At 39.6% G+C, this 15969-nt stretch overlaps 1 long non-coding RNA gene and 2 other non-coding genes across 3 annotated transcripts; 1 reads left to right on the top strand and 2 right to left on the bottom strand.

The window, feature by feature from the left end:
* Window positions 1-7523: 7523 nt before the first annotated feature.
* Window positions 7524-7630, bottom strand: LOC148880871 (small nucleolar RNA R71). The gene has a single exon (XR_016106263.1). It is a non-coding gene; the product is annotated as a small nucleolar RNA R71 (small nucleolar RNA).
* A 1717-nt stretch (window positions 7631-9347) lies between these two features.
* On the top strand, window positions 9348-14569 carry LOC148880870 (uncharacterized). Its single transcript, XR_016099450.1, has 2 exons — window positions 9348-9463; window positions 14042-14569. It is a non-coding gene; the product is annotated as an uncharacterized LOC148880870 (long non-coding RNA).
* On the bottom strand, window positions 14534-14640 carry LOC148880869 (small nucleolar RNA R71). Its single transcript, XR_016106271.1, has one exon. It is a non-coding gene; the product is annotated as a small nucleolar RNA R71 (small nucleolar RNA).
* Between the last annotated feature and the right edge of the window lie 1329 nt (window positions 14641-15969).

The raw sequence follows: 15969 nt of genomic DNA, 5'->3' as shown, positions 1-15969 counted from the left end.
CTTGGGAGACATTTTCTTGGAGAGAGTGACTCCATGCCTGAAAGGAACGTTTCCTTTCTTGGAGTTCTCCATGCTGTAACTCTTGACAATTTTGTCAATATAAGCAGCCTGGGATAATCCAATTATCTGCTTCGATCTATCTCTATAGAGTCGAAGACCCAGTACGTATGAAGCTTCTCCAAGATCTTTCATGGAGAACTACTGTGATAGCCATACCTTGATCGAAGTCAACATTCCTACATCATTCCCAATGAGTAGGATATCGTCCACGTACAACACCAAAAAGGTGATCTTATCCCCACTGGACTTCCTGTAAACACAGGGCTCATCTGGATTCTGCTCAAAGTCAAACGTTTTGACTGCAGAATCAAAACGGATGTTCCAACTCCTAGAAGCCTGCTTAAGTCCATATATGGATCTATTAAGTTTACATACCATGTGTTCCTGACCAGCAGCAATGAAGCCTTGCGGCTGCTGCATGTAGATATCTTCACTAAGATCTCCATTCAGGAATGCGGTTTTGACATCCATTTGCCAAATCTCGTAGTCATGGTACGCTGCTACAGCTAGCAGGATCCTAATGGATTTAAGCATGGCCATGGGCGAAAAGGTTTCCTCATAGTCGATGCCTTCTTTCTGAGTATACCCTTTCGCCACCAAACGAGCTTTAAAGGTCTAAATCTTGCCATCGGGGCCCTTCTTCCTCTTGTAGATCCATTTGCAACCAATTACTTTTACCCCGGAGGGCGGATCCACTAGAGTCCAGACTCCATTGGTCTCCATTGAGTCCATTTCAGCTCTCATGGCCTCCACCCACTTCTGGGAGTCTATGTCTAACATAGCTTCCACGTAAGTCACGGGATCCTCTTCACTAGTCAAGGTTTCCACCAGGTAACTATCCTGGTCATAACCATATCGGACTGGTTGTCTGGATACCCGGGTGGTTCTTCTAGGTTGGTCATTACGTGGAATTTGTGGGACATCTCCCACTGCTCCTAAGCTCTCCTCATCAAGAACTATTTCCTGACGATGGGTGTTCAGGATGTAATCGGATTCTAAGAATTGGGCGTTTTGACTGCATAACACTTTTTGCTCACTCGGGTCATAGAATAGATAACCCACCGAATCCTTTGGGTAGCCAATAAACAGGCAACGACTGGTTTTAGATTCCAACTTGTCCGCACTTGTTATTTTAACGTGTGCAGGACAACCCCAAATCTTCAAGTGTCTTACACTTGGCTTCCTTCCGGTCCAAAGTTCATATGGAGTTTTCGGAACTGATTTGGTTGGAACCCGATTCAGCACGTAGATAGCAGTCTCTAATGCGTATCCCCAAAAGGATGTGGGTAATTGTGAGCGTACGAGAAGTGACCAGACCATGTCCAACAAGGTCCTATTCCTCCTCTCAAAAACACCATTGAGTTGAGGTGTAGCAGGAGGAGCTAATTGTGACACTATCCCGTTGGCATTTAATTGTCCCTGAATTTGTCAGAGAGATACTTGCCACCTCGATATGATCGAAGGGCCTTAACTTCTCTCCCTAACTGTTTCTCGACTTTCTGTCTAAACTCTTTGAACTTTTCAAATGATTCAGACTTATGTCTCATTAGGTACACGTAACCATATCGTGAAAAATCATCTGTAAAGGTGATGAAGTACACGCATTGATTCGGTGTCCTAAAACTCAGGGGACCACATACATCAGTATGTATCAGGTCAAGTGTGCCTTCAGATCTTTCAGGCTTACCGTCAAATGGCCGCTTAGACATCTTACCTTGAAGGCAAGGTTCACAAGTGGGAAGATTTTCTACGATTAGAAAATCCAAAGGACCATCCTTTACCAGCCTTGTGATTCGGTCAATACCGATATGGCCAAGTCGGTAACGCTAGAGGCATGTGGGACTTACTGTATCACGAGTCCTTTTCTTGGGATTTTTGACCGACATAGTTTCGGTTAAGTTAGTTTCCAGAGAAAGATGTAGAACATAGAGACCGTTCTCTAGTTCCCCGCATGCGATGAATTTATTATTCCGTTTAACAGTAATCATATTACTAAAATAAACACTATATCCATCAGCACACAGTTTTGAAACAGAAATTAAATTTCTTTTCAAGTTCTGTACATAAAGAAAATCTTTAAGTACAAGTATACCTTCTTTAAAAACTAATTCTACGGTTCCTATTGCCGTCGTTGCAACACTTACAGTTGTTCCCAAGAATTGTGTCACTTCACCTTCACTCAACCTTCTGCTAACTTTGAACCTCTGCAGTGAGTTACAGGCATGAGTTGAAGCCCCGGAGTCAACACACCAGGACACTGAAGTAACTAACATGTTAGTTTCTATGACACAAGTTTCGATGTTACCTTTCTTAGATTCCAGGTGGCAGGACAATTCCTCTTCCAGTGGCCGGTCTGCTTGTAGAAGTGACAGACATCAGATGCCTTGTTCTTCTTCTGCTTCTTAGGTTTGGCAGCCTTCTTCTGAGGCTTCTTTGCCTTTCTCTTTTTCTTGCCCGATTTGTTAGCTTCAACAAGCATAACCACAGGCTCATCCTTCATGAGTAGATCCTCAGCTCTCTGCAATATATTGCTGAGTTCCTGGACGCTGACATTCAGCTTACTCATATAGTAGTTCATTGTGAACGCATTGAAGGAAGAGGGCAAAGAATTGAGGATGGCATCCACTTGCGTGCCAAGATCTAGCCCGGATCCAAGAGCTTCAAGTTTGTTAATGTATCCCTTCATCCAAAGACAATGCATGAACTTTCTGCCCTTTGGTCATCTGCACGGTCATGAACAATTTCAGGACCTTCTGTCGAGTAGAACGGTTCTGCTCTTCATACATTGTCCTTAGACTGTCCAATATGTCCTTGGCTAGTTCGATCTGATCGAGCTGCCTCTGTATTGAGTTCTCTAATGAGGCAATGACAAAGCAGCGGGCTAGGGAGTTCTTATCCTCCCACTCTTGGTAGTCTCTCCTACGGGCCTCAGAAGCCCTATCACCTGGACTTTCCGGGGCAGGATTTTTCACCACCTTGTCTAACTTTTTGGAAGTTAGGACCAGCATAAGATTTCTGTACTAGTCGGCATAGTTTGGGCCCTTAAGATTGTTATCGTCTAGAAGCTTTGCAAATTGACCATTTGCCATTTTCTGATAAAATAGCAAAATCATTAGTCCACAACCTTAGTTTGATTCATGTTACCTACATAGATATGGCTTTTAATCTATGTTCCATTCCCATTTGTTCATCTCTAAGATTTCCCTCCTTTCTCAATGACGGAGACGACGAAATGTCTCTGGAAATGTGGGAAATCACATGGGGTGCGTGAAGCCAAATGTTTCAGCTGCATAACCTCACCACCTTTCTGTGACAGATCATATTCACTCATCAAATGAGTTTCCCTTTGGCCTTTGTCAGACAAGGTTCAGAGCCATTTTCAGGTAAACCGTTCTGTCCAGTGAGTGCTTACCCATCATATTCACGTTACGCCAAGGTACCGTGAGAGAGTTCCCATTTTCTGGTGAAGCCCCACCCACATCGGTCTATGACGCCCCTATCATCTTATGAAACACTCTAATAGATCCAACAGCAAATGGATAGCCCAATTTTATGGTGCGTTTCCTCATTACTGAAGGACCCATCATTGTGTTAATGACGGAAGGACTTTAGAGAGTCCATCATATGGGTCTCCCTATCACATGCATTCATATTTGCTGGAGGGAACAAAATTATGCCCTAATTTTAATTTAGGTCAAACCAGAGTGGCTCCCACTGACTTTCATAAAGTCAGATTTCTAGTGGGCCTTAATCGGCTAGGGGTTCCGTACGCATCCCTTTTCAGGGTTGTGGGGCCCACCAAGCAAAGAGGGGTCATCCAATGACCTTGAAGGACACCATGGCAATGATGTGCATTCAGCCATGGTGTGCGCAAGAGCCACTAACGAGTCTTCATGGGCCAAGTACTTATGGCCCATGGTCGCAGCACATCAAACATCCAAACATCACATGTAAAGGAGGAATTGATCCAATCAATTAACTGTTGTAAAGCCCATTGAATATCCCATTGAAATCTAAGTCATTAACAATTAATGTCTACTAGGTCTATGGGCTGAATCGCAGATAGCAGTTCGGCTCATACAGCTTATCTCACAGTAATGGGACTTTTGCAGTTTTAACCCTTTAAAACTGGGCTTTACAGGTGGGCCGATATAATCCCTGTAATTGAACATCAGATTTAGAACAGCAAGTGTGAGAAATACAGACTGAAAAACAGTCCCTATCGAACCCCAGATTCGGTCCAAACAGTTTTGGTCCAATCTAGTCCGAGAGGATCCAAAACTGATTTTCAATTCAAGAATTAATTCATGAAAGATCTGAAATTAATAATTTTGATTTCAAACAATCACAAATCAATCTATGGACTGTTCACACCACCTGCAAAACAGAGGTTAATCACAAGGGTTGCAGTTTCACAAACTGCAAATCGCAGAAAGTAATTTCTTCAACTGCAAATCTCCAGCGCCGCCTTCTTCTTCCTTCTTCTTTAATCAAGAAAAATAATAGAAATCCTATTTCTATTAATTACATTCTTGATCAAATCCTATACAATCAGTCTAAAAATAAAAAAAAAATTTTACAAACCGAATTAAATAAATAGAAAGAAAAAGGGGCGCAGACTATCTGCGCCAAATCTGCACTGCGATCTCCAGGTTCGAACAGTCCATTAAATCAAAATAAATAAAGAACAATTCTAAATAAATTTTGGATTTAATAAAAATTATTTTCAGATCAATCGCCCTTAACAAGAAACAGTTTCTTGAAATAAAGAAAACAATCTGCGCAAATCTTGAAAGAACACCTTCTATCCATCTGCGCAGGGTCAGATCTGATTTTCTTTTGGTTCAAGATTCGAACCTGTGGCTCTGATACCACTGAAAGAATGGTAGGATCCATCTAATGGACGCCATAAAGGTTGTGGAATGGGTGGGCAAATTTCAAAAATTTCCTACCTTCTCCCAACTGGGAATCATATTCCCTAAATTTAGAATACAATATTCAAGGATCCTACTTGAACCATAATCAAACTAGATCTGTACCAAAAGACAAATGGGAGGAATATACCTAATCCGGAGAAGTACTATCTCCCAAAGTTGGTGTTCACGCCCAAAGAATGCTCCAAGACCTGTTCTTGTTGAAGATGACACAGCTGTGGATGGAACAGAACCAGCAGAGTGCATCCTACACACTTGATCCTTCACAAGAGTCCTCTGGAAGTACTAAACACTGAATCTTTTTTAGTCTTTCTTGCAAGACTGATGTCAAGAATAGATTTCTTGACTTTCTTTTTCTGCAAAGATCTAATCTTGCAAAAACAGATGGCGGCGGCAAGAGGAGAACTCCTTAAGCGAAAAAGCTAAACTGCTTCTTCTTTCTTTTTCTTGAGTATGAGATTTGATCTCAATTCGTAGGAACCTTTCTTGCGATTTCTCTTGATTCAAAATCTGTTGTATTTCTCTCCTTTTTGGTTAGGGTTTCTCCTCCTTTCTTCTTGATTAAGAAACCTCCTAATTAGGAGTTATCCCAATCCAAATCAATATTCAGATAGGGGATAATCTTAATCCTATCTACAGATAAAGTTAGCTTACTCCTGATCTTATCAGAAGGTTACCAGATTCAAAGCTAATTTGAATTTGGTCTCCAAGAGTGGATAAGGCTAAAGGCCCAATCCTTTTACTAACATTAATCTCAGATTCGCCCCAAGGATGGGTGATCATATCATCCCACCTCGAAATGGGCTTCTGGCCCATTAAGTGTTCAGTGTCTAATTACTTTCCAATCTACTGCCTAGTTGCGCATCTTTGTATGGCGTGGGACCCAAGCATTGATCTACACACCAGCCACATGGGTTTGGCCCAGCCTTTAATACAAGGCCCAACCGAATTCACTGAAAAACTCAATGAACCCCTTGAGTCCATCATATGGACCCTATGGGCCCAACACTTACATTAAGTGGTCCCTGGGCCAAGCCATCTTATAAAAACCCAGGAACTGTGGGCAGGTGCAAGATTAGCCCATCAGGTATTATCCTCAATGGTCTTACACTTAACCTCTCAGCCCTTACTGATCAAGCACTGCCCGACAAGAGAGGACCTCTCCCTCGGCTGCAAGTAACAGTGCTACACTCTCCTCTCACATGGATCCCGGGAATTAAAACCATTTGCAAACAATTTGAAACCGTACATATATATATAAATATATTAATTTTGCAAAACAAAATTCCAACAATTGAAATCAACTGCCGACAGTTTGGTTTCCATCAGAGAGAGTGCATTCCCGATCATTACCCTTTGTCCGACAAAGTGGCTTATTCTGTAACTATGATCACCCACTCAGATGAATTCTCAAACTGCCCCAACATACCCAGGTTTTGATCCTCGCTAAGGATCTCACTGATTGGCATATCAAAGGCAGCTTGATCCAACACCTAGTGAAGTGTCATAATCGAGTATAGGGGCCAGGTGGAACTTTCCAGTTTTTCTATCTGCAAGGTCCAGGGCAATACTGGAAACCTGGTCCGGTTCAAGGATTCAAGTAATCCCATACTGCCTGTGCCTCGGGTCTTACCCTGGTGGCTGAGACAGGCCATCCCAACACTTGGTGGCACACCAGTATCAGCCTTGGCAGGATAAATCTCCCCAGACTTATCCAACGGCTGTGAACATTTAAAACTAACACGAGTCTCTATAAATGTCCAGTTTTAGGGTTTTACACAGAATTAAACCAAACAACATGAATCAAACATGCACTTTATTTATTTCCACTAAATAACAAAAATACATCAAATCAGATTGTAGACCTAAAAGATTCTGCAATTAAGGGATGTGAATAAGATTGTTGGATCAGATCCTTTTTAATAATCAAAAATTTAATTATGATTAGTACTTGTATGACAATAAACCATTGTACATATCTCAGTTATAGTAGGTTTAAGTAATCATATTCTGTTGTATTAGCCTTTTTATTGCCTTGAATTTCACAGTTTATGACAAGCAGAGTCGAGCTGGAGGAGATCCTCTATGACCCAAAGTGTCCATCTAAGAGCAGCTAGACAAGTCCAACAAGAAGCTCAAGAAGCTCAAGCAATGGCTGAATAGAGAACCATGATGGATTATGCCAAACCCTCACTCACTCAAGCTCCTTCCAGCATTATCTGGCCTACTATTGCTGTTAACAACTTTGAGATGAACCTTGCCATTATATAGATAATTCAAAACACTGTGCAATTCTGTAAAATTGCCCACGAAGATCCCAACGCACATATTGCTAACTTTTTAGAAATATGTGATACCTTCAAACACAATGGGGTAAGTGATGATGCCATTAGGCTGAGGTTATTCCCATTCTCTTTGAAGGATAAAGCCAAAGCAAGGCTGAATTCATTACCAATGGGATCACTAGCTACATGGGATGAAATGGCCAGCCATTTCCTCTCTAAGTATTTTCCCCCTTCTAAAACTGCTAAAATGAGGAATGATATCACTACATTTTTCCAACAAGAAGGGGAATCTTTATATGAGTCATGGGAAAGATACAAGGAGATGCTGAGAAGAGTTCCTCGCCATGGCCTTCCCATATGGCTGCAAGTGCAGACCTTCTATAATGGTCTTACTGACTCAAATAAGACCATATAGATGTTGCAACCAGAGGGTCCATAAACAATAAGACTCCTGAGGTTGCCCATGCACTCATTGAAGAAATGGCAGCCAACAACTATCAATGGCATTCTGAAAGAACCCAAACTAGAAAGTAGCATGGCTTGCATAATGTTGATACTTATACGACACTATCTGCACAAATAGGAATACTCAGTAAGAAAATTGATGAAATGTAGATAGCTGCCATGCATGTGCAGCCTCTTACTTGTGAATTGTTTGGGGGAGGCCACAGCAGTACTGACTGCCAAGTTGGAAATTAGTTTAGGCCATCTACTGAACAAGTCGACTATGTCAACAATCTGTCAAGACAGCAGGGTTACCAAAGTCACCATACCTTTCACCCAGGATGGAGGGGACATCCAAACTAGTCCTGGCCAAGTCAGCATACTTCCATGCCTCTCCACCAGACTTATTGATAGCTATAAATATAACCCTAGCAAGTGCACTAGTTATCAAGTAGTATAAAATATCGTTCCAACGGGGATTTAACAAAATAAGTATTAAAACCACAGTCTTCCCTAATTATCTGGACAAACGAAATTCAGATTTGAGCAAGAACTACTGAAATTAAAAACTAGAAAAAGAAAATAGAAGCAAGGATCACTAATTGAATATGCAATGGATGAAATCGCTAGGACTTTTAGGTCCACCTAACCAATGTAATGAATATTAATGGATTCGATTAACCAAGATTATTTGTCATTCCCATAAGCTGAGGTCTTTCCAATTTTATTCAATATTCTCTCTCCAGATATACTAAAACTACGTCCATCAGGTAACCCTTCGATCTCTCAAGTAGAGCTCTCAAGATGAAAATGCATTAAGTCCAAAAAAAACCATTAAGTTCAGATGAATCATGTATATATATATATATATATATATACATACCATTCAATTCACACTATGAATTATTCAGTCGATTATGTGAATTCCTCTCTCGATTCATTCACATAACACAAATCAATTAAGAGGTGGCCAAGCTCTTAATTGCATTAAGCACAATAATTCATAGACTATATGAAAATCACAATCTTGGATAAATCATAAAGATAAAAATATATTCATTAACATGGTTAGGCTTTCCACAGCCCTAGTGATGAACTTACAATTTATCTATAATTTTTTGAGGACTTTAGCATGGATTTTTATGCCGGTTTTATTAATTTTTGCCTTAATTTAGCTTAATGCTAAGAATAACTTTCAGGGGTAATTAATCCAAGAAAATGAAGGAAAAAGGCAAGAAAAAAAGGTTCAAAAAGACCAAATTTGGTCCAGCCCGGTTGTGGAAGCAAGAGAGAGCACTTTGGCCCAAGAAGAGCAAGTGGATTCCTTGAAAAAACCCAAGAAAAGAAAGCCTAGCTAAGAATAGTATTCGGCCCAGCAAGGAAGGCCCATTCTCAGCCCAAAAGAGTAGCTCAATGTATAGCTATCATGTGCTAAGAGAGATCCTAAGTGCAGCCCAAATAGCAGCCCTTAGGAGGCTTTCAAGAGAGCTCTAGAAAGCTCAAGAATGGGGTGTAATACACCCCATTCTAGAGGCTTCAAGAAGGGGCAAGAGCCCACTTGAAAAACTATATAAGGAGGCCTCTAGGAGGGGGGAGAGGTGTTCAATTGCTGGAGAGGAAGGCTCTCCCACTCTTAGAGGTTCGTCCACCTTGAGAGAAGAGAAGAGAAGAAGGTTAGGCGCAAGGAAGAAGAAGAAGAAGGGCTGAAGGAAGTTCAAGGCAAGCAAACTAGAAGAGAAGGTGAGTTCGAAATTAGGGGTTTGTGATTCAAAGATCATTTATAATAACTCAATTGTAGTTTCATTCTCCTTTAATTTGAATTCTGTTTCTTTGTTATATTTTCTTTCTTCTTTCTCCTTCTTCCATTCTTCCTTGATGTATTTCAGCTTGTAAAATTTTAGTTCAGCAATCTAATTCTTTTTTATTCATTCGAATGGTCATGAATTGTATTTGGAGTTTCTTGAATAAGGGTGTTATTGTAGATTAATTCGGCCAACTAACCTTCAAAACTCAGATCTGAATTCTCAGATTTGAGATTGCAAGATCTGAATTGCTTGAAAGAATATTCAGATCTGCAATTTTGAGATTGGTCGAATGGATCTAAAGCTTGGAATTCCTAGAGTGCTTGAGAAATACTCTAGGAATTCAGATCTACTATTCAAGAACTGAATTGGATGCAAGATTAGAGATAACTTGCACAATTCAGTTGGTGATCAATTCAGTTTTGAATTGATGCCTTAGAAGTGTTTGAAAAAATGCATGCATGGGGATTAGATTCTTGTTAAAGATAGAAGAATTGTCACTGATGCATAGGATGAACATGCACTTGAGAGAGGCTGTTCATGACCTTGGGGTTTCACCAAACCAAGGCTCAATTATGATTTATTCGAATGATCAAAATTGATAGATTGCTGAATTCTGAGATTAACATTTACTGCTTACTCTTCTAACCTGATTTGAAGGCAATTGGACCAATGATTTAGATAGATTTTAATTTAGGATTATTTTAGCTTTCATTAAAGTTTTGATTTATTTGTTAATCAGATAAGAAATACTCAATTTAGTATTGATACTTGTTTCCTAAATCCTCGTGGGAATGATACTTCACTCACTACTTTATTACTTGAACGGCTAGTGCACTTGCTAGTGTCGCAATGATCCACACATATCAAGTTTTTGGTGCTGTTGCCGGGTATTTATAGAATCAATATTAGTAATGATTGATCATTCTTAATCTGGTTTTTAGCATTGCATTCATGGCTGGTTTTCAAATTTTCATCTTACATTTCAGCCTTGAATGCAAGGGCTGCATTGATGGAGCCATGGTTCTTCTATTGATATTTGATTGTTCCATTGATGTGTGGCTCATTGTGACACTAGCAAGTGCACTAGCCGTTCAAGTAATAAAGTAGTGAGTGAAGTATCGTTCCCACGAGGATTTAGGAAACAATTACCAATACTAAATTGAACATTTCTTATCTGATCAACAAATAAATCAAAACTCTAATGAAAGCTAAGAAATCCTAAATTAAAATCTATCTAAATCATTGGTCCAATTGCCTTCAATTCAGGTTAGAAGAGTAAGCAGTAAATGTCAATCTCAGAATTCAGCAATCTATCAATTTGGATCATTCGAATGAATCATGATTGAGCCTTGGTTTGGTGAAACCCCAAGGTCATGAACAGCCTCTCTCAAGCGCATGTTCATCCTATGCATGAGTGACGGTTCTTCTATCTCTAGCAAGAATCTAATCCCCATGCATGCATTTCTTCAAACACTTCTAAGGCATCAATTCAAATCTGAATTGATCACCAACTGAATTGTGCAAGTTATCTCTAACCTTGCACTCAATTCAGTTCTTGAATAGTAGATCTGAATTCCTAGAGTCTCTCTCAAGCACTCTAGGAATTCCAAGCTGTAGATTAATTCGCCCAATCTGAAATTTGCAGATCTGAATTCTCTTTCAAGCAATTCAGATCTTGCAATCTCAGATCTGAGAATTCAGATCTGAGTTTTGAAGGTTAGTTGGCCGAATTGATCTGCAATCACACCCTTATTCAAGAAACTTCAAGTACAATGCATGATCATTTGAATGAATCAAAAAGAATTAGATTGCTGAACTGAAATTTTACAAGCTGAAATACATCAAGGAAGAATGGAAACAAGGAGAAAGAAGAAAGAACATATAACTAAGAAACTGAATTCAAATCAAAAGAGAATGAAACTACAAATGATTTATTACAAAAAATCTTTGAATCACAATCCCTCAATTCGAACTCACCTTCTTCTTCTAGCTTGCTTGTCTTGAACTTCCTTCAGCCCTTCTTCTTCTTCTTCCTTGCGCCTAGCCTTCTTCTCTTCTCTTCTCTCAAGGTGGCTGAACCTCTAAGAGTGGGAGAGCCTTTCTCTCAAGCAATTGAACCCTCTCACCCCTCCTAGAGGCCTCCTTATATAGTTTTTCAAGGGGGCTCTTGCCCCTTCTTGAAGCCTCTAGAATGGGGTGTATTACACCCCTTTCTTGAACTTTCTAGAGCTCTCTTGAAAGCCTCCTAAGGGCTGCTATTTGGGCTGCACTTAGGCTCTCTCTTAGCACATGATAGCTATACATTGAACTGCTCTTTTGGGCTGAGAATGGGCCTTCATTGCTGGGCCGAATTCTATTCATAGCTAGGCTTTATTTTCTTGGGTTTTCTCAAGGAATTCACTTGCTCTTCTTGGGCCGAAGTGCTCTCTCTTGCTTCCACGACCGGGCTGGACTGAAATTGGTCTTTTTGAGCCTTCTTTTCTTGCCTTTTTCCTTCCTTTTCTTGGATTAATTATCCCTGAACTTATTCTTAGCATTAAGCTAAATTAAGGCAAAAATTAATAAAACCGGCATAAAAATCCATGCTAAAGTCCTCAAAAATTATAGATAAATTGTAAGTTCATCATCCATCCTTTGTTTTAGTTTTAGTGTAGCTGAAGTAGGTCTGATTTCTCTTATTTGTGATTCTATTACCTCCAAAAAGAAAAAAAAAATTATAAATCTCAAAATGAGTTCAGATTTGAATTGCATTCAGCAATCAGAGCTACACTCATCCAAAAAGATTTTGGTTGCATTGCTGTATTTTGTTTTAGCTTTCTTCCTTTCTAAAAAAAAATACATATATATATAGAAAAAAAAAAACAATGAAAGAATAGCATGAGAGCTTTCAGATCTGAACTTCAAATCTGACTATCAAATTTGAAACTCAAATTTGAAGTTTAGATCTGAGTTCAGCTGAGTGCAGGTCTTCATTCTGCTAGGTTCAGATCTGAGTTCATCAGAACTCAGACCTGAACCTACTCAATTATGACTGATATTTTGATACATCAGACTTGTCTCATGGCTGAAATTGTAGCAAAGAATGATAGAAATTTGATGTGAAATCAGACTTGGGGTCAGATCTGAGTTCAGTTGGTTGCAAATCTGCTAGGTTTAGATCTGAGTTCATCTGAACTCAGACCTGAACATACTCAATTCTGATGTGAATTTGGCACCCCATTCACAATGTGAGATATCAGATTTGCTTTAAGAATCAAAGGGTAGCAAGGAATGAAAAATATTTGAAAGAATGACATGTGAGCCTTCAGATCTGAACCTCAGATTTGAACTCAAATCTGAGCTTAGCTGGTTGCAGGTCTGAATGCATTTGGGTTCAGATCTGAGTTCATCTGAACTCAGACCTGAACCCACTCTATTCTGATGTGAATTCGGGTAGTAACAACACCCAATTCACAATTTGATGCATCAGACTTGCCTCATTGATGAAAATATAAGCCATGAATGGTAAAATCAGATCTGAAATGCATGAGAATCTAAGGCAGTATGAGTACATGATCTAAAATTTCTTTGATCTTGATGTTTTATTATCATTTAAATCTCTTGCACCCGATCTGAATTGATGTTTAGATTAGAATAGGACTGATGTTTGTAAGGCCTGAAAGGTCCAAAAAGAGCTTCATATTTTAGATTGTAATATACTGGCATTCAAATCTGAATCCAGGCTGCTTACAGTATAAACATTGCAGACCTGATTTCAGGTTTCTACAATCACTGAACATGAGCCACTCAGGCTTGGATGTCCATTTCTAAATTTAAAGTTCTTGTTGGCCAACTCTGTTTTCTAATAAATTTATAGATATGAAGTGCAGGTGGTTTGATATGAGATCTGATCTGAAATATCTTTGGACTGAGTTTTGTTCTGTAAAACTGCTAACATCAGATCTGAATTGTAGCAATTAACAATACCAAACATTGCAGACCCGATTTTCAGGTCTTAGCAAGTGTTTGATATGCATCAGCTATATAGGTTTGGGCTTCAATTGTTGAGCTTAAAATCCTTAAACCAAGCCTAACTCAGGACTGATTTTAGTTTATTTCAGGTCCTTTTAATATATTTTTCAAATCAGATCTGATATTAGCCCTAAAGCATCACAGATTTGATTCTAACCTTAATGGATGTATATTGCAGTGTATACCAATGAGTGTGTATGAGATATACAGCTCAGATCTGAATTATTATTTGTTAATTTTCTCTGGACTAACAATACCAAAGACTTGCAGATCTGAACTCAACTAAATTGGATCTGAATTCAGATGTTGCAATCGATAGATGTAGATAAAGGAACCTTGAATAAGATGTTGATCTGCTTTTAGTTAGCTACATTTATTTGGTTTAGGATGTAGGTTTGTATATTCCAATACTTCACTATACATTTTCAGTTGTAATAAGGTTAGTTATTTTGTAAATATTGGCATGTTTATTGCCTTGACTTTCATAGTTTCTGACAAGCAGAGTCGAGCTGGAGGAAATCCTCTATGACCCAGAGATTAAAAGAACTCTCTATGTCCGACTAAGAGCAGCCAAACAAGTCCAGCAAGAAGCTCAAGAAGCTCAAGAGGCTCAAGAAATGGCTGAGCAGAGGACTATGATGGACTATGCCAAACCCACTCTCACTGGAGCTGCCTCCAGCATTATCAGGCCCAATATTGCTGCTAACAACTTTGAGATCAAACCTGCCATCATACAAATGATTCAAAACATGGTGCAATTCTGTGGATTGGCCCATGAAGATCCCAATGCACACACTTCTAACTTTTTGAAATTTGTGACACCATCAAACAAAATGGGGTAAGTGAGGATGCCATTAGGTTGAGGTTATTCCCATTTTCTTTGAAGGATAAAGCCAAAGCATGGCTGAATTCATTACCGATAGGATCAATAGCTACGTGGGATGAAATGGCCAGCCGTTTTCTCTCTAAATATTTTCCCCCTTCTAAAACTGTTAAAATGATGAATGACATCACTACTTTTTTTTAGCAAGAGGGGGAATCTTTATACGAGTCATGGGAACGATACAAGGAGTTGTTAAGGAGAGTTCCTCACCATGGCCTCCCCATTTGGCTGCAAGTGCAGACTTTCTATAATGGTCTTACTAACTCAAATAAGACCATATTAGATACTGCAGCTGGAGGGTCCATAAATAATAAAACTCCTGAGGTTGCCCGTGCACTTATTGAGGAAATGGCAGCCAACAACTATCAATGGCATTCTGAAAGAACTCAAACTAGGAAGCAGCATGGCTTGCATAATGTTGATACTTATACGGCACTATCTGCACAAATAGGAGCACTCAGTAAGAAAATTGATGAAATGCAGATAGCTGCCATGCATGTGCAGCCTCTTAATTGTGAATTGTGTGGGGGAGGCCACATCAGTACTGAATACCAAGTTGGCAATCAGTTCAGGCCATCTACTGAACAAGTTGACTATGTCAACAATTCGTCAAGACAGCAGGGTTATCAGAGTCACCATTCTTTTCATCCAAGATGGAGGGGACATTCAAACCAGTCCTGGCCAAATCAGAATACTTCCAAGCCGTTCCACCAGACTTATCATCAGCCTGAACCAAAGTCCAATTATGACAAAATTTATAGCAGGTGCAGAAACCAGGTTCCAGAACCAGGAAGCCTCAATCAAAAACCTGAAAAACCAAGTGGGGCAATTGGCACAATTAATCTCTTCCAGACTGACGGGAACTCTTCCAAGCAACACTGAAGTGAATCCACGAGAGCAGGTGCAAGCTATTAGCTTAAGGAATGGAAAAGAGTTGCCCGACGTAGAAAAGAAGAATTGGGGTGAACCCAAGACAGAAACAAGCCTCGGGACCGGACAACAGAAGCACAACAAGGGATGCACCAGCAGCCACAAGTTCCATTCCCTAACAGGCTGAAGCAACAAAAATTGGAAAAGGAATTTGGTAAGTTTCTTGAAATATTTAAAAGTTTACATATTAATATTCCTTTTGCTGATGCTTTAGCCCAGATGCCACACTATGCAAGGTTTTTGAAAAAATTATTGGCAAACAAAAGGAAACTGGGAGATGTGGCTATAGTTGCTTTAAATGAGGAATGTTCTGCTATCCTTCTGAACAAGCTGCCTCAGAAACTCAAAGATCCAGGGAGTTTCACTATTCCTTGTACCATTGGCAGTTTAAAAATTGAAAAAGCTTTATGTGACCTGGGAGCTAGCATCAATTTAATGCCATATTCTATCTTCAAGAAATTAGGGTTGAATGAACCCCAACCCACTAGAGTGGCATTACAATTGGCTGATTGATCCATTAGACATCCTAGGGGGATCATAGAAGATGTGTTAGTTAAAGTTGACAAATTCATTTTTCCAGTTGATTTCATTGTGTTAGACATGCAAGAAGATGTGGA

Source organism: Nelumbo lutea, chromosome 1, assembly GCF_056320005.1.
Source record: "Nelumbo lutea isolate HS-2025 chromosome 1, American lotus-T2T, whole genome shotgun sequence".
NCBI lineage: Eukaryota > Viridiplantae > Streptophyta > Magnoliopsida > Proteales > Nelumbonaceae > Nelumbo > Nelumbo lutea.
The sequence above is the reverse complement of the archived record's forward strand: the minus strand, read 5'-3'. Positions and strand labels throughout refer to the sequence as shown.